This window comes from Hippocampus bargibanti, linkage group LG05 (assembly GCF_051943395.1).
Source record: "Hippocampus bargibanti isolate YZ-2025 linkage group LG05, ASM5194339v1, whole genome shotgun sequence".
Classification (NCBI taxonomy): domain Eukaryota; kingdom Metazoa; phylum Chordata; class Actinopteri; order Syngnathiformes; family Syngnathidae; genus Hippocampus; species Hippocampus bargibanti.
Window position 1 is genome coordinate 19,402,501 of NC_142738.1, and position 27,944 is coordinate 19,430,444.

A 27,944-nucleotide genomic window follows, 5' to 3' on the forward strand; every position below is an offset into this window, starting at 1 on the left:
CAGACAGATAGATAGACAGATGAAGCCAGAAAAAAAGTATGTATGTATGTATGTATGTATGTATGTATGTATGTATGTATGTATGTATGTATGTATGTATGTATGTATGTATGTATGTATGTATGTATGTATGTATGTATGCATGCATGCATGCACGTATATTGTAAGTAAAACTTTTAATGATGTTAATCATTGGTGGGCCAGCAGGGTGTATGTGCCTCTGTGATAGAGTCTGACTAAAAGTAATTTTAGTTTAACTCTGTTATTACATTGGGATGCAACCAGTTCACGCATCATTACATCTCAGGTCTCTCCAGCCAAGTCATCATTGCAAATAACAATTGGTTCTCATTTGCCTTACTTTGGAAAAATACAGTTACATTAAATACTTGATCAATATTGCAGACGGTGGCCCGGTAGGCGAATGGTTGGCACACCGACTTCACAGTGCAAAGGTCATGAGTTCAAATCCCCCTTCACCCTCCCTGTGTGGAGTTTGCATGTTCTCCCCTGGCCCGTGTGGGTTTTCTCCGGGTCATCCGGTTTCCTCCCACATTAAAAAGAAAATGCAATTTGGGCTGATTGAACACTCAAAATTTTCCTTAAGTGTGAGAGGGAATTGTTGTTTGTCTCTGTGTGCCGTGGGATTGGCTGGCAATCAATTCAGGGTGTCCCCCATCTAGTGCCTGAAGACATCTGGTATAGGCTCCAGCACACCTCCTCGCAAGGATGAAATGGTCCGCAACATTAATGAATGAAAGAAAATTGCAGACCCCCTGTGAGATCCACTGTTTATGATTATTTGTAAGACTGCTTAGTTTTTATTTCATAGGAACCGACAGCTTCTTCTTTGCTTTCAAAACTTAGCTTGTAGCAGGCATTTATGCATGCACATTTTCTTCATGAAGTCCTTCATCCACTTGTTAAAGGTCTTATATCTAAACTACAGTAAAGTCTCGTTATATCGATATCGGATATATCGATACTCCCGGTTATATCGATACTATTTCTATGCACGCACGGAGAAAATTACATGCAAACAGGGTCGGATATATCGATAGTCCTGGTTATATCGATATTTTTTTCGGACTCCCTTGAATATCGATATAACGACACTTTACTGTACTTCAAACAAGGAGTGTACAGAAGGGTGGTGTGCCTTATGTGTTGTGTTGCATTATTTTGTTATTTTATTCTGCTGACTTCAAGATGGCGCTGTGAGAGAGACTGCCTTTTCACCATCTCAGAAACCTTTTGTGAATCGACTTTCTTCTTTTCCGAACTTTGTGACTGTGAACTGGGAATTTTGCCATTGTGACATTGTGTTAATCATAAATAAAAAGAGAATATTTGCAAATCATGGTTGGGCTATATTAAATTAACACAACGTCCCTAGGATTCGAGGTTTTCTTATCCTTATTCTTATCATTTACCCAAAAGTGTCATATGAAAGTCCAAAGGCTGTGCACAAGCGTGAATTCAAGATATTTCCATTTCTTGACGAATATTAAAAAAGAAAACATCAACAGATACAATGTTACTCATAGCAAATTGATTGACACGTTTAGAGAGGTATTTATTATTTTAGTGTTTAGAGTGACATACTAGCATATTGATTGGTGTTTTTAATGTATCAGTTATGTTTCTGAGCTATTGAGAAGCAAAATATTAGAAATATTGCAGTTTTTGCACTCTGGTAAAATATTAATGATGTCCTTATAATTTACTGCATTTGGTGTCAATCAATAAACTATCAACATTCTCATGTTTTGGAAGGAGAAAATAAGTGTGAATTTAATCAAATTTGATAAGTGGTTGTACCTATTGCAGTGGTATCTTTTCTTGTGCAATTTTCAAATTTTCATGTTTGCCTGCTGTGCATTCTGGATGGATGATGCTATGTGTGTTGTCTGCCTTCGACCACCTAGAACTAAAAGCCTATTCTATGACGACATGAGATTTGTCCCGAATGAATTTGAATGGAATCGGATTACAGAGACTCACAGCAGTGTGATTAATCTGTCATTTAGCAGCAACACTAAATTGCACTCGCAGCATTATGCATACCAATCTCTAAATGAAATGTGCAGACTGAGGCTTGTGGGTGGACGTAAGATGCTGATGAATTAGTGCAGATCAAATTCAGTCTGATTATTTGTGTTTCTTTTTTTTTGCAGGAGGAAACAACTGTGTCATTGCATCAACACTGGTGGCGCTCTGTCTTCAGCAGACAAGCTTTGCATCGTGGTCTGCAATAATTTAGAATGAAGTGTGTCACACAGCCTTGAGCCTGGACACGTCATATAGAGTTGACCATTGGCCGCCGACATGGTGATGAAACTATAGGACAGGCATCAGATTAGCTCTTAGAGGCCTCAGGGTTTCTGGAGACCCATATTTGTGAAACATCAATGCACAAACTAATAAAATCCTCATCTGTTAATTGACACTGGACGTTCTTTGGAACTGCATTTTGCGTGATCTACTGTACATGCGTCTAGGCAGAATTTTGTAATATACTGTAATAATATTTGTATCTTGAGTATCATGTCAAAGTAGTATTTGAACAATATTGTAATGATGATTAAGTATTTAACTGGATCATGTACAAACAGCAGTGGCGGGCCATGAATTTCATTGCTAGGCCTTCAGTAGTGCTACGTCTGAATCATTCCGCAGCTGTCCACTAGACGGTGCCGAAAGAAAGGAAATAATTTGTGACTTGAAGAAACTTAAGAAATACTGTTATTAAACTGTTCTAATGTTTACTATTACTATGATTCATGGTAATCTCATAAAATTGCAATATTATTTGCTATTTTGTTAGTTTCGGAGCTGTCCAACCTTTCTGAATGATGCCCATCTATTCTTGAAAAATCTGTCTTGAAAATGGCTTTGACAGTATATCTCCAACTAAATCCCTGTCTTCTCCTCCTTCAGCCATTGTAGGTTAACAAAACCGCAATGAAATCAACATAACAATATATTTGCTTATGCAGCTCACTACAGATAGGGGGTGGTAGCTCTGGCCAGTATGCTCTTATCACTAGCGGCGAGTGAATCTATGATTGGCTAGTAACTTGCCAATCATGTGACTAGTCAAACATAATTTGTGCAAACTGATGTTTCCAGCGCCTTCCAGCAGGCCTTGGGTTACCAACTCAAAATCTGATTTGTCAAAGCAACAGTTTCATCTATTTTATCAGAACTAATTGTTAAGGTGTCCAGGTAAATTTCTGAACCTGGTAACAAAGATGGCTGAAATGCGATTGGTTAAATGCTTAAAGGACAACCGACGTCTCCGGACAAGTTGCGTCCATAATTTGTAAAATGGCTTCAAATGACTTCGACTGAGCGTATTTTAAAAAGATTCCACCGCATATAGCTATATTTTATGTTTTAAGACTCGCGCTGAATATTCAGGAAGTCTTGTTTTTGAGTTGGTGACGAGTCCGTACGTGACGTTACTAAATGAACGCCCCACACGGAAAAAAAGACACATTGTAGCAGTCCTTCCCTCACGTCAATGTATTTTGCTATATTGTTTGGTCTGAAAACCTTGTGTTGCACCCAAAAGCCACCAGAAGAGCGTGTCCAAGCTCCATATAAGGAATTTATCAGCCTGTGGAAACGGAGGTGGCCACAGGAGGTCGCCATTTTGTGCCTCTTTTCTGGTGATCGTTTTTCCCCAATGTTGCCTCAAAATGACATGGAATAAATTCTTTAATCGATTGCAAAGATGTATGCTTTCCTCTTCAGAACTGTTTGAATCATATTCATAACTGGAAGTGTAACAAGAAAGCATATTATCCGAATCTGAAGCCATTGTTTTGATTCTCCAGAATCACAGTTTTACACATGTTCCTCACACTGGCTGAGCTGAACAGAACAAATACCCGAGCTATCAAATGGACATTCAACATCAAGACCAAATGAGGAAAAAGAGACACTTAATTATTGTACCAAATCACTGGAGCGGGAAGATGGAGGAATTTTTCCAAAGTGCTGTGGAACTGTGTGTGAACAGGTGGCAATCAATGGTGTGCATGATACCGTGGACAAATCATCCTAGAAAGCAAAAGAACCGTGCGCCTCATACCATGTTTGAAGCCTCACTCTGGTGTCTTCAGTGTAATCACAGAGAGAAAATCAATCTTATTATTTTTCACCACTGAGACTTATGATTCACCACTAAAGTTCTAAAGTAGGTCTAATGAGATCAACATATGTGAAAGTTTGTATTTTAAAGAAATAAAGAGGAACTCTATCTTGATACCATGATTGGTCCAACAGATGTCCTACTGAAGGCGGTTTCTGATGTTTCATTTCATGTTTAATTGCACATGTGACAGATTAGCAAAGGCTGACAAAAGATGAACAGACAGGCAGATGGTCTGTGGCAATTCCATGGGGTTAATCCATCAATCCAGCGCTCTTGAGTTCATCATGAATAAAATCCCAGTGGCAAACTGATGATGTGGTGCATATGCCACTGCATGATCTACAACGTGTAAGCATGAGACTAAATTTGGTTCCTACTTGCCAAGGTTTTGGGGGAGAGTTGAACCTCGATTTACGAATATTGTTATATAAAATAACAGTGTTTGAAATAACGTCTGCCCAGAGGCCCGGCACGTACAACTTTCAAAACGTCTCGGCCCCGGTGGCCGACAACTTCTTCAGGAAAAAAAAAAGATTATTTTTAAATCAAACTTTTGTTTTATTCAATAAAGCAAACGCTACAAGCAAACCACTACAAACCAAGTGCACTTCTCTTTTTTTAAGCTTTCAAAACTTTGAAGTACACTTTTCAGTCACGGTGTACTCCGAAGCAGGAAACAGGCTGCCTTGCCGAGTATGCAAATTGCCAAACTAACGTTCGTTTGGCAATTTGCATACTCAGCACGGCAGTCAATCAGAAGCCTGCTTCCTGCTTCGGATTACACTGTGACTGAAAAGTGTACTTGACAGTTTTGAAAGCCGCTTAGAAAGAGGAAGCCCCGTGGCTTTGAGCAGACAACACAACGCAAACATTGCAGTGTGCACTACGACGACAACAACAACTAGAGAAAAATCTTCGGCATGGGATATTTACTATAAATTAAGCAAGGGATCATTTGTGGTAGGTACTTCATTAAAAAAATATTTTATACTTTGCAACAATGTTTTTTTTTTGCGATTAGTCGTCTTATTGTGTTTCAAGTTGTTAAAAATGGGGCAGGCAACTTTTCAGAGTTGTCTGCCCGGGTGTCCACTAACATTTTGTCATGAGTTTCAGATACTGATAATAATAATAAATGTGACTAGTTACAGTTGCCCGTATTTTTATTCAATTAGACTACCAACTCAGTAGATGGCACTACGTAGATGGCGCTACGCTCCTGTGAATGGAACAGAGGAAGACAACATAGGCTCAGCCCACACATGCGCATTCAGTAATAAATCGCTGCCGGCTGAGCGAGGCAATGACACGCTTCATCTTTCCTCGTCATTCACAGGTATTCAAAATAATAATTTCTTGACCTCCTCATGATTGTAACGTAATCAGGGACATTTTGTGTGATGCTTTGGATGTGCCACATGTACATATGTGTAACCGGCCTCAGGCCTAGGGGATACCTGGGTCGGTCCAAATGCGTCACAGACCTCTGTCTCTGTCGCGTTGCTGGCTGTCGCGGTGGCAGCCATAGAATAATTTTAAAAAAGTTCTGGCGGTGGCGGCCTCCCTGTGTGGAGCTTGCATGTTTTACCTGGCCCCGCGTGGGATTTCTCCGGGTCCTGCGGTTTGCTGCCACACGCCAAAAACATGCATGGCAAGCAGATTGACCACTCCAAATTGTACCTAGGTTGAGTGTGAGAGTGACTGTTGTACATCTTTATGTGCCCTGCGATTGGCTGGCAACCCCCCCCCCCCCCCCCCCCCGCCTCGTGCCCCCCGAAGACAGCTGAGATAGGCTCCCTGAAGTCTGGCGGTTGTGGTCGTAAGTACGGGTTCTCGTAAGTCGCGCCGGTCGTAAATCGGATGTTACCTGTATGTAGTCAGTAATAAATCGCTGCCGGCTGAGCAAGGCAATAACACACGCTTCATCTTTCCTCGTCGTTCACAGAACACCTTATTGACTCACAGTGCTCACTGCTTGTGACCAATGTGTGTCTGAGCAGACACACAAGCTCTTTGAGCACACTGAGGACCACTGTGAGCAACATCAGATGTATACGCTGTGGCCACACACCAGTATCACGCCAGTATCACTGCGCGTATGGGCAGGGCACTTTCGCGCCGTTCTGCGTGAACTGTACGGCATTATTGTCTGGACACCTGTCACTCATTGAGCTACATTGCAAAATGTGCTCTGCATAGATGTTCTTGTGTGCTGAGTATGTGCAAGCAGTGCGCGATTGCGCACGCGCGCAGCTGAAAGGAATTATTGCCTGTGACTCATTTGGAACGACCCAGGTATCCCCTAGGCCTGAGGCCGGTTACACATATGGCACTGCATGAACGACAACCAGTGACGTTTAGTCAGGGGAGGCAGGTGAGGCCGTGCCTCACTTGTCATCATGGAAATATCAAATGAAAAAATAAATTAAACAGTTATATTTATTTTGTGATTTGTACTTTAAAGTTCTTTTCTGTTTAACTTCACCGTTTTTGGATTTTTTTTCAAAATCGTTGAATTTTCACATTTACCGTTCAAATACTAAGTAGAGACGAGTGGTGAGGCGGCAGCCGGCTGAGCCTCACCATGGATTGCGCAATCACTATGCTAACTGTGCTGGCTTGCTCTGCAGTGAGACCGCATTGTTGTTCCTCAGCATATCGCTATTAAAGTGTTCAAACACTTTTAGTATATGAACTAAATTTCTACAGCTTAGCTGGTGCATATAATGTACATTATAATTTACATTATAAACACTGTACTGCAGTGTTTATTTTATTTTATTTTTTATCAAAACTGTGGGGGCGCTGGTGATTACAGATTCTTATTGCGCCTCCTTGGCTGCAGAATAATAGAATTAGTGAGGGCAAGCTACAGTAAACAGTTAGCAAGTTAAGTGCAACCATCCAGTCATTTTTTCGTATTGCTTGGCCTTATTTTCAGAATGGAGGATTACATATCTAAATTGAAAGAAATAGAGAGACTTTTAAAACTGTTGCATCAATAACTGAAAGTTATTGATGCCTTTCTTCAGAAGGAGCGGTGCATGGACTTAATTTATAAGTAAAGGTAACACGATAATCTCGTTTTTTTAATTATTTTCTTCTATGCTACAGTTTATATAAAGAATGCTGACATGACATTTTAAACAAAACACGTTAACTGTTGCCAATCAAATGGTGAATAAGATACTCTGTGTAGTTCATGTTTTTAAATCTGACTGTGATGACAACAGTGCCTCACCAGCCATGAACCTCACCGACGTCACTGACTACATCAGGTAAGCATGAGACTAAATTTGGATCCTACTTGCCAAGGTTTTGGGGGAGAGTTAAACCTCAATTTACGAATATTATTATATATAATAATGATAAACGCAACGAGTTACAGTATGCAACGATTGGTTGGCTGGAATCAGGTTTGGCAAGAATATTCTTACTTTGGAGAGTTAAGGTCGGCCGATCCCTTAAGAAGAAACTGGTCTTGAGCAGCGATCTCTTCTGCCTTTGCAGAAAATTGAAAAAGTAATCCACTGTCCTCTTCGGGTTTGAGATGGCTGATAGGCTGTATGTACATTTTTATTTTTGAGAATTACTTCATATGCTGTTGAAAGGACTTGCAATATTTTAACATTGAACATGTATTCTGTTGGAGCTGAAAAAAAGAATTGAGATCGACAATAATAATAATTGGAATTGGCAGGTCAGTCTTTTGTAAAATTGCGGATTGTTGATCAGCCAGAATATTGTGATCGCTGCATATCTGTCAAAACAATTGTTTGCATGGACCCTAAATATCCAGTATAATCCCAAAATATTGTTTTGTAATTTTTTTCATGGCCTAAAAACACTAGGTGCAGTAAAAAAAAATCTATGTTGTCCTTCTTGCACAAAGTACCGGTACAGATATCTCACAGCGACACAACTTGAAAAAATGTATACCAATCTATACCTTTTGATTTCACCACAGCGCTTATGAATAACCGCATTCAGTTACGGCAGAAATAGAATTTGACAATTTCTAGAGTGGACTGAATTCTATTTCTACAAATTCAGGACTTGTTAACATGAAGCTCCAATGTAGGCTTACCTGTACACAATCATAGAAATTGTCTTTTACAGTAAAGTCTCGTTATATCGATATCCAAGGGAGTCCGAAAAAATATCAATATAACCGGGACTATCGATATATCCGATCCTGCGCCGAGCCGAACTGCATTAAACAAAAGCTGCCAAAAGAGGGCAGCCAAGCGCCATATAAGAAACGGAGCTGGCCATTAGCTCCCTTTTTTTTGGGGTGAGATGTTCCCCCAATGTTGCCTCAAAATGGCACATATAATTCTTTAATGATTGTAAACATGTATGCTTTAATCTTCAGAACTACAGTGTATTTGAAACATATTCATAACTGGATGTGTAACAAGAAAGCATATTATCCGAATCTGAAGCCATTGTTTGGATTCACAAGCAATGCAAGACGTCTTGGCGTGAAGTCATTTTTATTTGCATTTGAATAAAAAGTGACATGGGCTGTCCTTTAATACACAGTATGGAATGTTAATAATTTTCCAAATCATCGCGCTTCAGCAGACAAAACAAGAAACATTGTTGCAAAAAACGATTGCATTCATATACAGTACAGTGGGCATGTGCATAACACAACAGGGAAACTGCAACGCTTACATCTTACTGTATTATGTATACAATTTAAAAAAGTCATCAATCTTCTTCTGCTTCCCATTTTTACCTTTTAACACAAACACTTCAATCTCGTCTGCTACACACGAGCTAGCGTCTGAAAATGAAAATGGCTCTGCTACACGGGTGCTGGGCACCTGACCAAGTCGACCAATGGCGCGACTGATGGCGTGACACGTAACCAAGACACGTGACCAAGTTGACCAATGGCGCGACCGATGGCGTGTCACGTGACAAAGTCACACGGCCAAGTCGACCAATAGCGCGACCGATGGCGGCTCATGTGACCAAGTCGACCAATGGCGCGACCGATGGCGGCTCACGTAACAAGACACGTGACCAAGTTGACCAATGGCGCGACGGATATATCGATATAAACAACAAAAATGGCCGGCGGGGGATGAAAAGGAGCACCGTAATAACCGGATTATCGTCATAACCGGGTATTGTACTAAACGGTACTAATTATACATAAAAAGACTAGAAATGTGCAAGGGAAATGAAAATAGCATCGTAATAAGCGGTACTATCGATATAACCGATATCGATATAACGAGACTTTACTGTATTTAAATTCTCACCAAAATGATTATCTCCCGGCAATCACAAACAATGAACACGTCTAACACGCATGCATCTTTACTTAGTCAGTAAATTGTACGGACAAGAAACTGAACCTGGTTGTATTGAGCGAGGGCAGAAAGGACTGAGAATGTGAAAATCCAGACTTTATTCCGTGAAGTTCCTGTTTTTACTCTGAGACTGCGTCAAACAAGTCACGTTTTGGCCAAAATAACTGTCTTACTGGTAAGATTGCAGTTGGAGCATGAATTATTAAATTATTAAAACGCACAAAAGAATGATGTGTGGTTTCTAGCATGACAGCAATGTTTTAATATAAATTTGAAAAGCTAGAGGAACACTGTGACGTTTAGTTCCATAAGTTTTGCCAAAGATGATTCAAAATGCAAATGTGACATTTAGAGACCTCACTCTCTTGAGCAATTTAGATTGAGAAAGAATTCAACATACAAAGCTGCAACAATTTAGTGTCATCAGTTCCCGAGTGGAAAGGTAAGGCATGTGGTCCACATGCTTTGCAGATATGAAATTCATCCATCCATTCTCTGATCTGCTTATCCTGCGGTTTGCACATGCACCTCAGAAATTATGTTCATTGGATAACACGCCTTTCACCCCTGCCCCCTTCAACAATTTTATGTACTACAGTCGAAAACCTCACTTTACACTCACCTCCTTTATGTACACTTACCGGCTGTATTCCTCTGAAATAGCTGTGGTTCTGCTGCACCGCATTGCAAGAGTTTTATCTGAGAGTGAAAAGCCAGAAAATATAGCGTTCATTAAAAGGAAGTGATCACACCATTTGTCCAAGCAAGGACCTTCAAGAACATTAGAGATTACACTGCTACACTTGCAAGCTTTTCTAGGACGATAAATCCATGGCTAATTGCATATCCTGGTCACAACCCTTTTTTATTTGTTGAATGCGTATTCACAACAAAATAGCTGCAGACTATCTTTTTGCCATACTGATTTTAACTGTGAATCAGAAGTTACCATCCTTTAAGATGCTGCAAACATCTGTAGCAATGTCATTTCCTTACAGAACATATAGAAAATCAAACTTCATCCAATCAGCATTTGGCCATACATTTTCAAGATGTTATTTTATCTTGTGCAAAGATAAATCTTGATGCAATAAACAGTTAAAGAAGAAGATCCACTCATGCGTACAGGTGTGTCTATTCAGTGAGTGGTTCACATGTAATGAAAGAAACATGCAATGAAATTAAAGCTCAATTGTCTTAAGTACCGTTCTCTTCAAACCGTAAGTAGCAAAACAATATTTTATTTCAAGAATTTCTAGCACCTCACTGAGGCTCATTTATTTTCTGTCGTGCTCAAATGTTGCAGAGTGAACAGTGTACTTAAGCGCTTAGAGTGAAAGCCTCTACATTGAAACCAGCAGTTATTGTCTATTTGAGGAACTAGAGGATCAGTCAACAGTACGGGTAACTGCACCAAAGGCTGTGCAGCATCTGACTGAATGGCAAACTGCCACAGGGTTGATACTTGCTAATAGAACGGGCTCTGATCATTTGTCAAGAACCAGTGTCTGTTAAATGTGTCACAGCGCTCCACCTGTTTCACATGCAAAGGTCAGATTAGTCATCAACTGGCAAACCACTCCATTGGCAACACAAAGATTATACAATCATAGGTGCATGGCAAAATTTTGGTGGTGGTCTCAGCCGAGAACCAGAGGTGCTGTTCAATGTTTTTTTTTTTCCTCCCTGACCCACCGACCTGATGGTGAACATTAAGTCGGGCCAGCGAGCTACATACTGCCTATCCACTAAAATGAAAAAAATGTGACTGCTTCTATTTTGATGTTCATATGTATCATCACAGCAATCCAACAAGAGCAGTGACATGGTTTCAGCGTTGGCAAATCAAATATATTGTCCTAGTAATCAGTGAGTCTGTAATCGCTCTAGGAAAAAAAGGCTCAACACCAACTGTTGTCTTCATGTTGGGAGCGATCTTATTTCCTGCACAGTGGAGGGAAGAGAGGTAATGAGTTGGTGGTCATAAAAATAGTTAATATTGTAGTGCTCATGTCAGCAATCGAGAAATAGATAGAAACAAATATGGAGACTGAAAACGTTTTTTTGTGAGCTCATTAAATATTGATCTCATGTCAATATAACGAGCTGCTATTTATACCAGGGCTAAACAAGTAGTGATACAATTTATTGGGTTATTTAAATAAATAAACAACAAAAAAGAATTTAGGGTCATTCTTATCACAATTGAGTTATCAGGTTTGTGTTACCCTCATCAACTGTTTTAATATTCACTGTTTTAGCAAAGGGCAGCGTTCCGGTGCCCAATCTTTTATTTTTTACACCACAGAAAGCTTTCATATTTTAATGGACTATCAATGACATAGCACCACCAGACTGCAGTGACCCTTTTGATGACAGCTGTCCTGCGCCACCGTTCGAGTGAATTCGCCTCTCGCCCAGCAAAGTCAACACTGCCAAATTACACCTTTTTCATTTCATTTTCATTAAGACTACATACTGCATCTCCCATGTAATTTGGGAAGGGGCTCTGGGTGGTCCAACATTGGATATTTGATATGGGTTTGAGTGACAAGTTGGTACCACTTAATTTTGCTCTTGGGTTTGAATGATAAACAAACGAACAAGCCACCTAGTTTAATAAAGCGTTGTGATATTTGTCTGTTTTGCTCACCCACCAACCCAGGTGTGGTCTGCCTTTTACCTCAAATCAACTGAGATCAGATTCACCTTCACAAATCCCTGAATAGGATCACCGGGATAGAGAATGCCTTGATGAGTGGCTGACATTGTGCTTGGCACACCTGTTGTAGGGCAGTGTAAGTTTGGTTTCTTTTTACGTAATCATAATACTCCACACATTTCAGCATCAATAATGATCTGGTGGTGCACCGCCAGTCCTGGCCTGATACAGTTCTCTAATTCAAGAGTTCAAATGAGGTCAATCATACTGCGGATTTGACATTTACTCAAACAAACAAAACACATTGTGAAGCTGTGCACCACAGCTTCATATACATTTGACAGGCTGAATGGTAGAAGTAGCAAGAATATCTCCACTATTTACGTGACCAACGCTGTCATAGTTTTCCACGGATCAGCCAAACAGACCGCTAATGATGTGACCTAAAAGTGTTTTTAAATGCTGTACACCAAAGCAGTTAACTGAATACTCATACTGTAGACGTGCACGCAAACACCGAGACGAGGACAGAACATTTCCTTCTCTTGGGGCCTGGGGTGCATGAGCTCATAATGTGGCAGGCTGGCTTTGGTATTGCTCTGCTAAGGAGGAGTGAACCTCTTGTGAACCCGGTGGAGGAAAAGGCAGAGAAAAGATTGAATGACTGACGAAGCCCCACCGGAGAGTCACAGGCAGGTCTGGGGGCGGCACCTATGACACAAATGAATTTCCACACATTAGAATGACATCTGCTGGAGACGTAGGCAATATTTGTTTGAACATGGGGAACTTTTTCAGGGTGTTTGATAAGCGTAAGTCACGTTTAAAAATTGCATAAGACTCGTTTGGTTTGAAATATGAAGTCTTCCAATTTGCCGCTTCTGTGGTTTGTCAGACCGCAATGTTTGCAGTTTTTGCATAAAGCATGGTTTACACTGATTTCATTGCTATTCGCTGAGAATGCCGATCACTGGAAAAGTGAAGGTGTGCTGTGTCTTAGAGTGTGATAACAATGAGTCAAGGATGTGTTCAATGCAGATTTCTGATTTAATTTTAAAAGGGTTCATCAAGAAATGGAACCACATTTCAATGGATGCAGTGTAAGCAAGGGCTTGTCGCATATTGAATGTTTGGAAACATTTTTATAAACATCCTTTTATTGGATTTTTTTAGTTCAAAATGTTGCTGCGAAAACTTGATATGAATCATTTTCATGATTTTTCGTATCTTCAACAGTTATGGAAATGTAAGGCAATGTGACAGATTTTTGAAACGACCTACGTTGTTGCGTGGTGAATTCTGCACCGGACTCAGTGGATTTATATTCATTTTAACTTGAAAATAATCTTGGCTAACTTGGATACGTTTCACTGTACTGGTGAAATTAAATAATAATAATAATATATTACATTGTAAGCGCCTTTCAAAGCTCTCGAGGACACTTTACAGTCACAGACAAGGATAGGTACTATAATAAATAAAATGCAATCACAAATAGAATGCAATAAATAAAATATAATTATAAATAGAAACAAGAGAGAGAGCTATACAGAAAATGCAATTTTAAATAAAATTAAATATGGTTTCACCTTGCAGTATATGATCTCCAACACGTAGAATCTTTTTTTCATGAGATTTACAAGAAAACAGCAGAAAACAATTATTTTCTGCCGTTTTCTTGTAAATCTCAGCAGGGTTTATAATTTAAAAGATAAACCCTGCTGTAGACCAGGAGTCCGCCTGACGCCAGCAATGTAATGAGACATATTTTTCCCCAAAAAATCTGACTCCAAAGTCACCCAAACCAAATCATCATGCATGACGCCATTTCAGAATCTCAAAACTGATTTTAAAAACGTGCATTATCTAATGCTTTTTGATGGCAACCGTGGAATTGATTGTTTCGATATTGATTCAATATGTTCTTGCTGGATTCTAGGTTTAGTGTAACCTTGATGCTATACATAATCAGGGTTCAGGGAAGAGATCCCTGCCTTTAAAATTGAAAAAAGACAGATACCACACCTATATTGTCAGAAAGAGGCAGCTTGATGCTTCTGCAGCGTCACTGCTGGCTACCCGGTGGTGATAAAATCCCTCAATGAAATGTCCAGACAGTTGAAGAATGTTAGCTAGGAACGATGTGATCGACAGTGAAATGCTCCTTTTCCACATGGCAAAACTACAGGATCGGGACCAGTCAGACCAAATTCAAAGTACAGTGGGGTCTCGATTTACAAACACCTTGCCTTATGACATTTTCGGTTTACGAACGTTAAATTTATGAAAATTAAACCTTGGATTAAGCACTACTTTTCGGGATACACACGGTGTGCCGCCGCACCACGGCTGGCGGAGTAATCTTCGGCAGAAGAACAACAAAGCAGACGACCGAACAGCGCCCCAGCCGGGCTACCTTTCCACACCCCCTTTCTCTGAGTGCACACGTCGATCGTCTTCAACGATACCTTTGGTGTTATGGCACCGAAAAAGACCCCACCACATGCTCGTGTACAGCCGAAGAAGACACAAAACAAAATTACAGTCGAGGAGAAGAAGGAGATCATTGAGAAACACGAACGAGGTGTGCGTTTTTCTGATTTAGCGGCCCGGTACCGATATGCTAAGTCCACCATTGCTACCATCCTTCGCAACAAAGCTTTACACAAAGGCTTTATTTACTTGATGCTTTCACGTGACTAATGACACCGAACTCCTGACCTCCGCCAGCTGCTGTCAATCCCCTAATCACCGACACTGGGACATTTAAACGATTCGCTGTCACCTCACCAGTGATTACCACGCCTCGCGCCTGGACTTGCCAACACAAGAGTATGCTTCGCCTGAGGTGATTGTTTACCGCGATCGCGCAAGTTCCGGGATCGCGAGCTTTTGCATCCCCGTGTGCCGTTTTATTTTGCCTAGCTTGATAGGCTGGACGGATCGCCCCTGCCCACCTTCTTTTGTCGCGATTTTCCGGGTCCGTGGAATCATCGGAGCCGCGCCTTTTGTTGTAATAAAATCTCTGCCAGCACCTACGGGACTCGAAGTGGATGCAGATGTCATCGAGGAGCTTGTTGCTGACCATAATGAGGTCCTCAACACAGAGGATTTGATTTGCCTTCAAGAGGACAAGGAGAAGCAAGCAATTCAGGAGTTGTCATCTGAGGGCGAGGTGGAGGAGATGGCTGCAGCATCAAGTGAGAGCATCGAGGCAATGTTGGCTAAGTGGAATGATGTGCAGGCTTTTATTGTACAGTTCCATCCAGAAAAGACTGTGGCTATGAGAATCATCAACATGATGAATGATAATGTGATGCCTCAGTTTCATAAGACCTTACAAGTCAGAAAGCAACAGGTGTCAATTAAGAGCCATCAATGACCATCACAAATGTAAATAAAGTGACTTTATTATATAGTGCAGTGTGTTTCTTTCATTACAATACAATAGCACATTTATTATACATCGAATAAGGTATGTTGTGTGTAGTTTTCAGGCTTATTTAGTTGAAAATTATATTTTATGGAGACCTGGGAACGGATTCTTCTCATTTTAATGGTTTCCTATGGGAAATTATTTTTTGGGAGACACACTTTTCGCCTTACACACTCTGTCTTTGAACCAATTAAGTTTGTAAGCCAAGGCCCCACTGTATTTCATCAGGAGGACTGCCCATTGGTTGTCCTTGTTTTACTGAAATTGTCGTGTGTTGAGACCCGAAGCAGTGGTTGAGAAAGTGACCGAGGAGTACTGAAATACAGAAAACAAAGTAATTTAATCAAGACATGAGGCTGATGTGTCCGTTAGTAATGAATTGTGGAAAGGACAGCACAACACTTTTCCTGCATTTGTTCTTGCCTCGGAATACACAGTAGGGGGACCACGGTCCGGAACCACATTGCAGAACGGCACTTTTGCCAAAGAAGAAATGTGCATGGTGGTGTCATTATTATATGAATAGATCAATCATCAATCTGGAAAAGTACAACTCTGGTCAATTATTTATTTTGAGCTTGTTACGTTTCACCCTGAGCCGGTTGTCAGCCAATCATAGGGCACATATCCACAAACATTCACACACTCGGTCTCAATTCGGGACAATTTAGAGTCTTCAATTTACCTCCCATGCATACATATTTCTGAAATGTGGGAGGAAACCTGAGTACCCAGAGAAAACCCACAGGGGGCACCGGGCCGCCCGCATATTATATATACAATAAATAAGTAGATTAGAATGACTGGTTTGTGCTTGTGTTGAATTTGTTTGCAGAATGTGCTTAAGAGGAGCTGGCATTTACAGGTTCTGTAATGATTAGTGCTCACAGAGGTTGAGGCTCTGACAAGAGTCAGCAGCTTTATGTAGGGCATCATAGACCAAAACAGTCCCTCACGTGCACACACACATACACATACGATGGTGGAACACACAACAGTTTTACTGACAGGGCATCTTTGTTGACCTTCTGCTTTCCAAGTGTATCTTGACATGCTCTGTCGTTAGCTAACCTGGATTAAAGAAGGTGAATCTCATCTCATCTCTCATCTCATTTTCCGTACCGCTTATTCCTCATTAGGGTCGCGGGGGTTGCTGGAGCCTATCTCAGCTGTCTTCGGGCACGAGGCGGGGGACACCCTGAATTGGTTGCCAGCCAATCGCAGGGCACACAAAGACATACAACAGTCACTGTCACACTCACACCTCGGGACAATTTGGAGTGGTCAATCTGCCTGCCATGCATGTTTTTGGAGTGTGGGAGGAAACCGGAGGACCCGGAGAAAACCCACGCGGGTCCGGGGAGAACATGCAGACTCCACACAGGGAGGCCGGACCGGGACACGAACCGGCGACCTCTGCACTGTGAAGCCGGTGTGCTAACCACTCGGCTACCGGGCTGCCCTAAAGAAGGTGCATGAGAATCATAATTCAGTAATAACATAAGAACTGCTTGTAACTTAGCATAACGTTAAACATAAAGGAATGTGGCGGGAGATGTCTTTAGATTTAGTTGAGCTCCAAATTTTCCAATTTTGGGGGGGATTGGGATTTTTTTGGCGGTCCCACTCTCTCAAAAAGGTGCACAGAAACCCATCCACGAAAGAAAAGGTAACTGTCATGGCTACATTTAACATACTTATGTAAATGATGTTCTGGGTTGTCTACAGAAAGAGTGAACTGCACCATCACAATCCGAGATGAGCTACTACTTTAAACATTGGAATACAACTCTGATTTATAGAATATTTTCTTAGATTTGACAAAAGATGAATGCGACAGTTAAAGTGTCTATTGTTCTGCTGGCCCATCTATCAAGAGAATTCTACGTCAGGACAAGAATAAGCAACCACATTTACTACCTCACTGACAACAAAGTCAAGGTCTCTGTTATAGATCCTTGAGAAATCCCAGAATACAGAGCCTCAAATGTAGGACTCAACCGACCTTGTGCTTCCTGTCGAAGTCCAGTATAATAGGAATATGCAATGAGGCACAGCGTGCGCTTCGTGACAAGAAACTTGGCCTCCCCCAGGGGACCTGGCTGTAAATATCACTGTTGTTATTGTTGTTGAGGTGGATGATCCGCTCCATGGGAAGGAATGCACATTGATGTGTTTGTGGGCAAGATCACCAGAGATTGCAGAGGTAGGGGGGATTCATGTGACCTGGTTACGGAGAGGTTATGGATTAAGAATCACATGCACAGAGTAGGAGGGAGACACGAAGGAATGGTTTGTCTTTCTCTCTTCTCGTGTCGACATGCTTGCATGCCATGGCACATTTGACCTATGATATTCAGTGAATGATTTTATTTGTCTTTTGTTTCCTTTGTTTTTTTTTTCTGGAAAAATCCAGTTGAGATACAATAGCTTGTCTTCCAGGTCAGATATACTCCACCACGAAGGAGGCCATTTTGTATTTTTTACAATACAATACATATTGATTTATATAGCGCTTTAACAACCTGTTTATCAGCAGGAATTCTAAAGACTAGATCTCTGTGTGTGCTCTATCCATTCTAACAACCCAGGGCACGAAACTATTACGACTCAAATGTGTGTGTTCTCCAACATGCGTGCGCAGTCATACTTAATGTATACCTATGTCGCATGAAGATTTGCGACACTTCGGCGGGGCGAGATGCCCTACAGGCGGCACTTGTTAACAAGCCGGCGGTGTGTGATGGGTCATGGACCGCAAAGGTAAAAGTAGAAAAATAACCGAGGACAACTGAGGATTTAACGCATCTCAATGAGGGCCCACTTGTATTGCACTCTGTCTGTTGTCCTGATAAGTGGCACAGTATGCACAATCCATTTTGTTCTTTTTTTCAAATCCTCAAAATAAAAATAACATTCCAAACCGGATTTCTTCATTGCATTTTTATCATTTCAAAGCAATAAAACACACTGCAATTGATTCATATCGCAATGAAATCAATGAAGTGTGAGCTTGACGCTGGCTATTTCAATGCAATAAACAAAGCTTCTCTGTCGCCTCTGCTAACATGGTTAGGAAAAACTACCTGTAGTATTTGGGAAGAATTAGTACTGGTGTCATGTTGAGCAGTCATGTGACCTAAAGTTTTGGTGGGCCTCAGAGAGTTTCATTGGAGCCCAGCACTTTTTGGGGCAGCTGGGATTGTCAGATGTGAACCATATTAGAAAATTAGCACAAAAAAAAACCTCAGTATGACCAGGGTTATATTTCCAAAAAATATAATTTCTTTGCTTTTGGGGAGGACTAAGAAAATTAGAAATTATTCACATTTGAGGAAATGAAACGACATTTACCCCAGTAAAGGAGGACGAGGTTCAAAACCTTCCCCGTTTCTATGCAATAAATTTGCTGGAAATATTGATATTATTTCACAGAATGTGGGTGCATTTTTCCATCAGATATGCCATTTAATTATCTCTGCCCTGATGCTCTCAATGTGATTGTACCTACCCGAATTAGACAATTTGGCCACAACAAAGAGGACAAGGTCAATGCAGGAAGATGAAAATCTCTTCACAAAATTTGCTTCAACTGGAAGAATTTTCCCTTCGTAGTCCCTTGTTGAAATGTCAGGAATCTGCTGCTTACATGTTGCTTCCTGGGCACGGGGCCCAGGAAAAAAATACTAATATTGGGCTGTATCAGCAACAGCTGGAAATCCCAATATCACTGCAATGACACGTTGGGACTTGGCAATCTGGAGGAACAGAATTCAGGTTCTCTGGTTTTAAAAGCCCCCTGGCTAGATATGACTATAAGCTGAAGCATAGTTACCTCTTTTGACACATCATCACATCGTGATATGACATGTACATTATGAAATAATGAAGCAGAACCCATAGTCACCAAAATGAAACTGCAGCTTTGTGCCCTACTCTTGTTTTTTATCAGCAAGCAGGGCTTTGGTTAGAGTTAATAAGTGGCAAGCATGAAAATATGTTTTACATGCTTGTGCACGTTCGTGTGGATATGGCATTTGACACTGTATCTAAAGCACTAATCTTTTGAGCAGTTTTCGCCTTACAATTTTGTGAGATCGCTGTTGTCATATGTCACTATGTCATAGTTCACAAAGCAGATCTGTAAAGATATAATTGGAAAGGTTCAGTGTGGAAGAACTTGACTGGCACGCACAGACGACTGACCTCATGTAAACAATGGGAAAGATTCCCAGGTTCTTGGCAGCCTCTCTGTTCTGCGGTCCTGGGAGGCCCCTGGTTACTGAGTTCTGCGGGACAGGTGTGGGGCTTGCAGTCCAGCCGCTATTGTTTCCCGAGGCACCACCTTGCTGTACTGGTGAAGGGTTGACGGCATGTGCAAACAGTAGCCCAATGTACAGTACGTATATCCAATCTGTAAAAATAATCAAATACAATTGATCAAATACATTTTATTTGTACAGCACTTTTGAAAAGAGTCTAGAACTTGTCATGTTGTCTGAACTTGAACGGGAGTTGAACGGGTATTTGTGGTTGCAAAATGTCTCTCAGTATGTATCATTTAGGACAGGGGCGCCAAATTGTAGTTACGATTTTCTCCCGAGAGCCGTTATGAATTTGGGGAAGACATTCGAAAATTTCACCCCTAAGATATGACATATAGAACGGACAACAAATTAATGAATACCGAGTTTTCAAATCCAAAGTCAAAAATAATGACTGTTATTGTGGTTTACAGGGTATAATTTGAAATTTTGTTTCGGAATTTAGAAAGTTTCATGAAGTTTGATTTGCTTTCGCGGGCCGGATAAAATGCAGTGGCAGGCCAGATTTGGCCCCCGGGTTTTGACTTTGACACCTATGATTTAGGACAAAGGGGATGCACATACTAAGTGCTCTAAAGTGCTTGTCTTCTGTCTGTTAACATTGCTCGATCTTGTCCTGCTTTGCAAATCATATCTGGCCCATTTTTAACGAGATGAGGTTTTAGGACCAAACAACTGGTTGAGGTTCAGTGGACATTGGTCACCACAATTCGTATTAAAATGTTTTCATAAAACGATAAAATGATTTTTCGTTCCTTTTCAAATGTTTTCACCAATCTTGAGAAGAACCATACTTAGATTCGGTGTTACTCATGCCAGTGCAAATATGACTGTAAAAAGCTGTTTATCTCGGTGATTGATAGGCAATCAATGTCCTGTGCAGCTATGGCCCTACCTCAGCTGGTATCTGTTTCAGGTCCCTGTGAATCACAACATTAATCTACACTGTGTAAACTTTGACACCCAATAAAATGCCAAAGAGTAAGATAATTCATGAAATAAATTTAGCTTAGATTCTCAAGTCAAGCTTATTACCACAAATATAAATAATATTTAGATTTTTCCTCAGCAAAAAGGATGGCAGAGGTTTTGCCTTTTGGTGAGGGTCATTATATACTTTTTTTAAAATAACTTCCCAGGTTTTCACATTTCTTCTTCAAATTAATGTGTACCTGTAAATATTGGACTAATGGCTTATCGCCACCTCGCGGCAGAAAGTTATCTTGTAACCAGGCGTCTCTTTAACAGCAAGATCTCAGATGTGCTGAATTGATCCTATGTCCGCCAGGCTTTGCGATCCAAAGACATAAAACTGAAAACCTTGCCCGTGGCCCACGAGTTGGCGTTCACAATTCAATACTCGTATAAATCACATATAGACATGCAGACAAATGGATGATGCAAAAAGTGCCAGAAAATTAATGTTATTAATTACAAGCCGAATCTCCATTAATGTTTCTAATGTGGAAATACAGCATTATGCATTAAGAAGCGCATTCCTTTCCTCCTACACTGCTCATACATTTTATTGTATTTATTTAGTTTTTTTTGTTTGTTTTCGTGTTTTTTTTTGGGTGGGAAAATATCCCTGTCTTCTGCCTCCGTGGTTCATTTCCCTCTCGTGTTGTTTGTGGCAGCTCAATGGAGCGTCACTGAGCGGCCCCGTCACAGATTCCACATTACACTATTCAGCTGTGGCGATAGAAATGGCATCACTGACCTCCAAATTACTTGCTCTGTTTTCAGTCTTAAACAATGGCCTTAGTATAAAGTTAATGGCAGTAGCAGAAAACCTAATGATGGACCTTTTGTGTGTTTAGTGCAAAGTGTTTCAGCAGCCCACGATGATATTTGGTGTTGGGTTAATCGACAGAGCGAGGGGAGGAGGGGAGGGTGGTGCAGTATGTCTTCTTAATGGAAATGAAAGCAACTTTGGGGATGATGTTACTGATTGATTCTTCCATGTGTGATGTTTTTAAAGGGGCAAACTTGGCCATTATTTAAACCCACCGCTGTCTCTAGTTGCCTATTTACTGGATGGGAAAGGGTGTGAAGGAGTTTAGGCCCATAAGAGCAAGAAAACAAAACAAAAAGAAGACAATAATTAGTGCAAGTACCAGCCCTGACAAGAAAAAATATTACGGAATCAGCAGTCTCAGAGGATGTTGATTCAGTTGTTTAAATTTATCAAACAAAAGGCAGACCAGACATGACAAAAATCTAAAATAATTCCTGTCTTAAACAAGCAAATGTCATCAATCACATTTACTGCTTAAGAGCGAGTAGTGAATATTAATGTATTTTTTTAATCAATTAATTTTGGTGGTGGGGGGGGGGGTATCAAAGCAACTATAAAAGATCACTAACGCAACCATTAGGATATTTTTGGATCATTTCTGGCTTATAGATCAGCAGACATGGCAGTCTCAGATGTGCGGATTTAATGAGTGATAAACAGTCTTCTTCGTCAATCTGGCTCCAATGTTCTCTGCTTGCTTTTGCTTTTGTGGTGTGTCATGTCTGCATTATGCCCCCCCCCCCCCCCCCCCCCCCCGACCCCCCACAAATGTACACAACTGAATGAACATCACCTGAGACCGGTGATTTCATAACGTTTGTTTGTCACATTTTCTCTGTACCATCCGAATTGGAAGACAAGCGAGGACATCACCACCTCTGGGGTTCTCTTTTATTTTGTACAGTATCAGTTGATGCAGCACTTTGTCTTATCTCTTTTGTTTGTTTTTAGCACAACGGGTTCCCTGTACTGATGGATTGATTGTGTTTGACACAGGGTATCATGTTTTGTCATATGAAACATGGTTGGATATAAACTCACATGCACATCCACAGAAGGACATGTGTCTGTAATGATGACAATAATGAACAACATCTAGTCTTTTTATGGTGGTGAGATTGGTGCTTCCTTAGTCAAAACAATTAATATTCATGGTTGGCTGGAGGAGGAAGAATAGCGGCATGTCTCAACAGAGCCCCAGGAGGCTTTTGTGTTAAAGGACTGACTGCAGCAGAGGATTTTCTGGGTATGCTTATTTTGAAACAGAATTTGGCACTTTCGAGGAAAACCAAAGCCAGGGTGGTCTGATCTCAAAAGTCAAAGTCAGCTTTATTGTCAAATATGCTAATATGCATGACATACAGCACAGATGAAATTAATGATCTAGTCCCTTTCTTTTTAATCGATGACCAAAAGAAAGAAAAGGCTCAACACTATGTTTAGTGGCTCATTTTTGGCTAAGGCAGACTAACCAGACTAGAGTGGATTCTTTTGGCGTGTGACTCTGGTGTTGTTTCATGTTGATCACAGACACATTCTGCTCATTGTGATAAGCTTGTGGATTTGTATTGTTTATTTACTCAATTGAAATAGATGAAAGATATGTAAAAGAAAAATACATCAAATCACACCTGTGAATAGTGCCTTTCAGGAATCTGTGTCCAAGTTTGTATAATTATAGCTGCACCTACAAGTGAGCATTTTTCACTGTGTAAGTTTACGTCGCCACATAACAATAACTACTCGTGTAACCATGCCAGATTTTTTTAAACAAGGTTCCTAAAAATGAGAATGCAATCAACTCTCACTTTGATAATCTGCTGTTGTATCACAAGCATTCTTCATAAAATCAATGTGGGATTTATCATTGGCTTTACCAAGTGATAACAGGGAAAGTTGCAATAACAATGGAATAGGTTTGTTCGATTTTTCCATTGCTATTTTTTTTTTATCAATTTCATGTTTTAATTGACAAAATTATGGCGATGTTATGATTAACTTTGCTTTCCCACAAAGCCACCCTGGCAGTGAGTATGTGGGTGTGTTTTTGAGCCGTCAAATATCACACTTCATGGTGCATCACAGCAGATATACTTTTACCACTAATATTAGTACACATAAGCGCCACTTGATTACTTGAGGGCAGATCATGTTGTCTGCAGATTTGCACACAACCCAGTACTGTTTTTGAATGGGAGGAATGTCGGAGCCATTCGACTGCCATCGCTGGACACCAAAGGGGCCATTGTGCTTTTTTTGCGCCTGTAATGGGCAGCATCTTCACAGCCTTGCTTTGTTTAGCGGAAAGGTCAGTGTTGTTGGACAGTCTGCGGCTGGATGGATGCATGGCTTGAGGAACCCGCGATAAGAAGAAAGGAGCGTCAGCGCAGAGCGCCAATGCGTATGTGGAACTGTTGCGGCTTGGAATTGAAGCAGATTTATGTGGAACAGGAGATGTGAGACAATCTCTTTTCATCAATGGATGATACAGCTGCGTGTTTGCTTTCAACATTTAGCTTGTAGTCGACGTGCACATTCCACCATGATGTCCCTGATCCACTGGTGGAAAGACGCTTTGATCCTCTCCTCTTTCATCTAGAACTGCTTCATGTCATCACAAAGAGGGTACAGCAAGTCCTGAAGAATGAATGTCTCTCTGTGTCTTTGTTTTGTCATATTGTCTCTATGCTGTCATATTATTTGTTATTTAGGTTTTTTTTTTGTTCTTTTGACTTCAAGACGGCCCCCCGAGAGTGGCTGCCTTTCCAGCAACTCATGTATTTTGTTTTTCTACTTTCATTCCTTTCATCACTTTGCTACTGTGAAATATAAATTTCTCCACTGTGAGACTAATAAAGGCAAATCCAATCCAATCCAACGATATGAAATTCTAATGACAGCAATGATAACTTTACTAGGCCTTCTTTCTGTTCTGTACACTATTATAACTCCATTGTACCTAAAGCAAACTAAAGAAAGAAAGAAAGAAACTAAAGAATATTGTCGTAATTCTGTCATTTTAATAGTGAGCCGTTTTATATTGGTGATAAACGGATTCATGGTGTACCTCACTCACGAAGTGTCATATAAAATTAACCTTATTTTGTGTTGCTCATGTGTTATGATAGAATCTACGACTTTTTCACAATAAGCAGACACATTTCGATTAAGAAAATATTGATTGGCTTTTCACTTATTCAGGCTTTACTTAATCACCAAGTCACATGATGTGACAATTTAAAACTACTCTGAAGGTCCTGCTTTACCACACAATTAGAGAAATAGGCAGTTCAGAAATATTTTTCCATTCAATTTTATAGCTGATACTGTGTCTCCGTTCACTTTATCTCAAACATTGCCTTTACTATGATAAAAAAAGGCTTGCTCCTTTTCACCTTCCTTGCATTCTCTTCCCGCATCGCGTCTGCCCCCAGCGTGACCGCAGAAGCTGTCCATCTCCGGGTGGTATGTCATGCCTCACTCCATCCTGTGATTGTTCCACACAATTTTCCTATGCCTCTCTACCCCGAACTGCTCATTGTTTTGAGGGAGAGAGGCACTGACTGAGGAAGATTGTTCATTTCTCAACAACTGCAGCTGGCTCCCTGCGGTGCGGAGTTGGGTCCTCCATCGCTCAATTATTCCCCTCCCAAAAAGACACGCAGATGGGAAAATTCATACACACACAGACAGACTAACTGAAATGCGCTTGCCATGCCCACTTTATATTTGATCAGATTTTTTTCATGTTCTGCTGCTCCTCCTGGAGTAGATAGGAAATGCCATCTCTGTCGATTCCTTTCAAGCAAAATAATCTTGTTTAAGGTGTCTTTGTTCCGCCACATTCATTGTTCTTTCACACTGCGGCTGCACCCTCCGCCAAACTCACTGCCCCCCCCCCCCCGTTTCTCCCTCTCACGGTCAGCATCAAGGGTGGTTAACGAGAGCGCCGCACAAATTGGCTTACCTGCATGGGCTCCCTGTGCTCACCAAGGTGCCTCAAGGCCTTGAATGGCTCACACTTGAACTATCAAAAAGAACCAGAGAAGGCCATAAAATACAGCCTGTTGTAGACACACAGCACAACACATAACTGGACTTTCCAGGTGACTTTCTTTTACCAGATCAACAATAGCAGTTTTATGATGATGAATTTGCTGCAAAGGAGATTCTTCTTTCTTTTCCTTTCGGCTTTTCCCCTCAGGGGTCGCCACAGCGAATCAATGTCCTCCATCTATCCCGGTTTTGTGCATCCTCTTCTCTCACACCAGCTACCTTCATGTCCTCTTTGACCACATCCATAAACCTCCTCTTCGGTCTTCCTCTCGGTCTCCTGCCTGGCAGTTCAAGGATTAGCAACTCCCGATATAGTCACTCTCTCTCCACTGGACATGTCCAAACCATCTCAGTCTGGCCTCTCTGACTTTCTCTGCAAAGCCTCTAACATGAGTTGTCCCTCTAATGTACTCATTCCTGATCCTATCCAACCTGGTCACTCCCAAAGTTTAATCACTTAAAAATAAATCATTCAAATTGACTTAATGTAAACATGTTCATAAAATGTGATAAAATTAGGTCAGGACCACCTCTTCTGATCACTTAATTCATTACAACAAAACTATTACCAAGGAACCACGCTTCACATTACTTTAAAATAATGTATTGGAAATCAATATGCACGGTGCATAAGACATATTTTCATCAAAAAGATAAACTCAACTCTGTGCCGGTGTGGCATCCCCACCATCATATATTTTTTATTTGTTATTATTTGTTTTGATTTCATGATTTGATTTATTTATTTATTTATTTATTTATTATTTATTTATTTATTTATTACATGCTTTGCAATTCTAACGTTTGACATGTCTAATCTACACGGCTGAAGATTCCACAGCTGACGCCTCAAAAGAAAGTAATTGGTCCTTTTGTTTTTGAGGCAGGCAAAATGAAATGGAAAGGGAGATTAGTGAGAATGTATCTTTTCTGGTGACAGATATTTTATGAGCTACAGTACTTTATCCTAACCTCAACCATTGACTCAAATCAAATTCAACACAACAGAACCTGGTCCTGGCTCCATTTATCTTTCTCGAGTTAACTTGGCTATAATCCGGAGCCCCTCAAGTATAACAAGTCAGGGTGTGCATGTAAGGTACTTTACAGAGTAATGATTCTTTTGACATGTCAGTACCGACCACCTAGAGCGTGGTAACAAAGGCATATTTGGATGGTTTTTCGCTCTCAGTTGCCAAGCAATCATTTAAGTTCTACAACTGAAATTGAAGATGACCTGAGACAGGTCTATCTGCACTAGGGGGCTGTGAGATATCGGCAAAAGCCTGAAACTATGCAAATAATGTGCATTTTGACTTTGGGACTTTGCAGGTCAAATGTAATCTACTGTTTTCAATGTATGCGGTTATTTTTAAAGGCTGAAATGGAAAGGAGTGTGAGATGACAAATGTATTATTAGTCAGTGGTAGGGCCACGCAAAAAAAGGGAGGGAAATTCGGTTTCTGTCCTTAAGGAAGACATCGATTTTAATAGCATCCAGTCATGAAACTCAAGCTTTCTAAAGTCGAAAGTTGATATGTACAAAAACAACATTTGTCAATTGACATATGGAAACCGTTAGCTGACCATAATGCTGTAATCATGGTCTTCGCCACATACTGTATGAGAGTTGTGATCTCTTCATTGAAAATGGCCTTCATTCACATTTTAAGTCTGCTCAGAAAAATTAATGTGTGGTCTCTTACAGGACTTTTCCACATTTCACGATATGAGTGATATGGTGTGCACATGGAGCAGGTATGCACACTGCTTCGTTGCCTGTCTGCACAGAGTACCGAGTATATGTCACTCAACAAAATTGTTTGTTGTATACTGTAGGCGTAAGGTGCGACATTTGTTGAATTTCTCAAATCAAGTATGGCACATATGTGCCTTCCTGGAGTGAAGAAAACAAAGAATACCCCCCACCCCCAGCACCCCCCCACACACACACATAAACACACATTCTCAGCAAAACTGATTCACTCCTGTATACGATTCCAAAAATATACACTGAACCAACCCTCTGCTACAGCAATAAGGGAAACAAATATACTTTCTCACACGTTCTTTGGTGCTTACACTCACATTAGATGCTAACTGCTGTGTCACTCATAGGGGCACATTACAATTTTTGAGCACACTATAACACCTCCTGTGAGACTTACAGAGCAAATA

The 27,944-nt window shown here is 40.7% G+C and overlaps 1 protein-coding gene and 1 long non-coding RNA gene across 5 annotated transcripts in view; both read right to left on the reverse strand.

The window, feature by feature from the left end:
- hipk2 (homeodomain interacting protein kinase 2) overlaps nucleotides 1-2,184 on the reverse strand; it is a 94,028-nt gene extending 91,844 nt beyond the window's left edge. For all 4 annotated transcript variants that reach the window (XM_088997163.1, XM_088997162.1, XM_088997161.1 and 1 more), the window contains exon 1: nucleotides 1-2,184. This exon is cut by the window's left edge and continues 504 nt beyond it. The gene's annotated coding sequence lies outside the window, so the exon portion shown is untranslated.
- A 6,854-nt stretch (nucleotides 2,185-9,038) lies between these two features.
- LOC148898153 (uncharacterized) lies at nucleotides 9,039-26,016 on the reverse strand. Its single transcript, XR_016115043.1, has 3 exons — nucleotides 25,678-26,016; nucleotides 19,794-20,001; nucleotides 9,039-10,188 (listed from the first exon to the last, which is right to left on the reverse strand). It is a non-coding gene; the product is annotated as an uncharacterized LOC148898153 (long non-coding RNA).
- Between the last annotated feature and the right edge of the window lie 1,928 nt (nucleotides 26,017-27,944).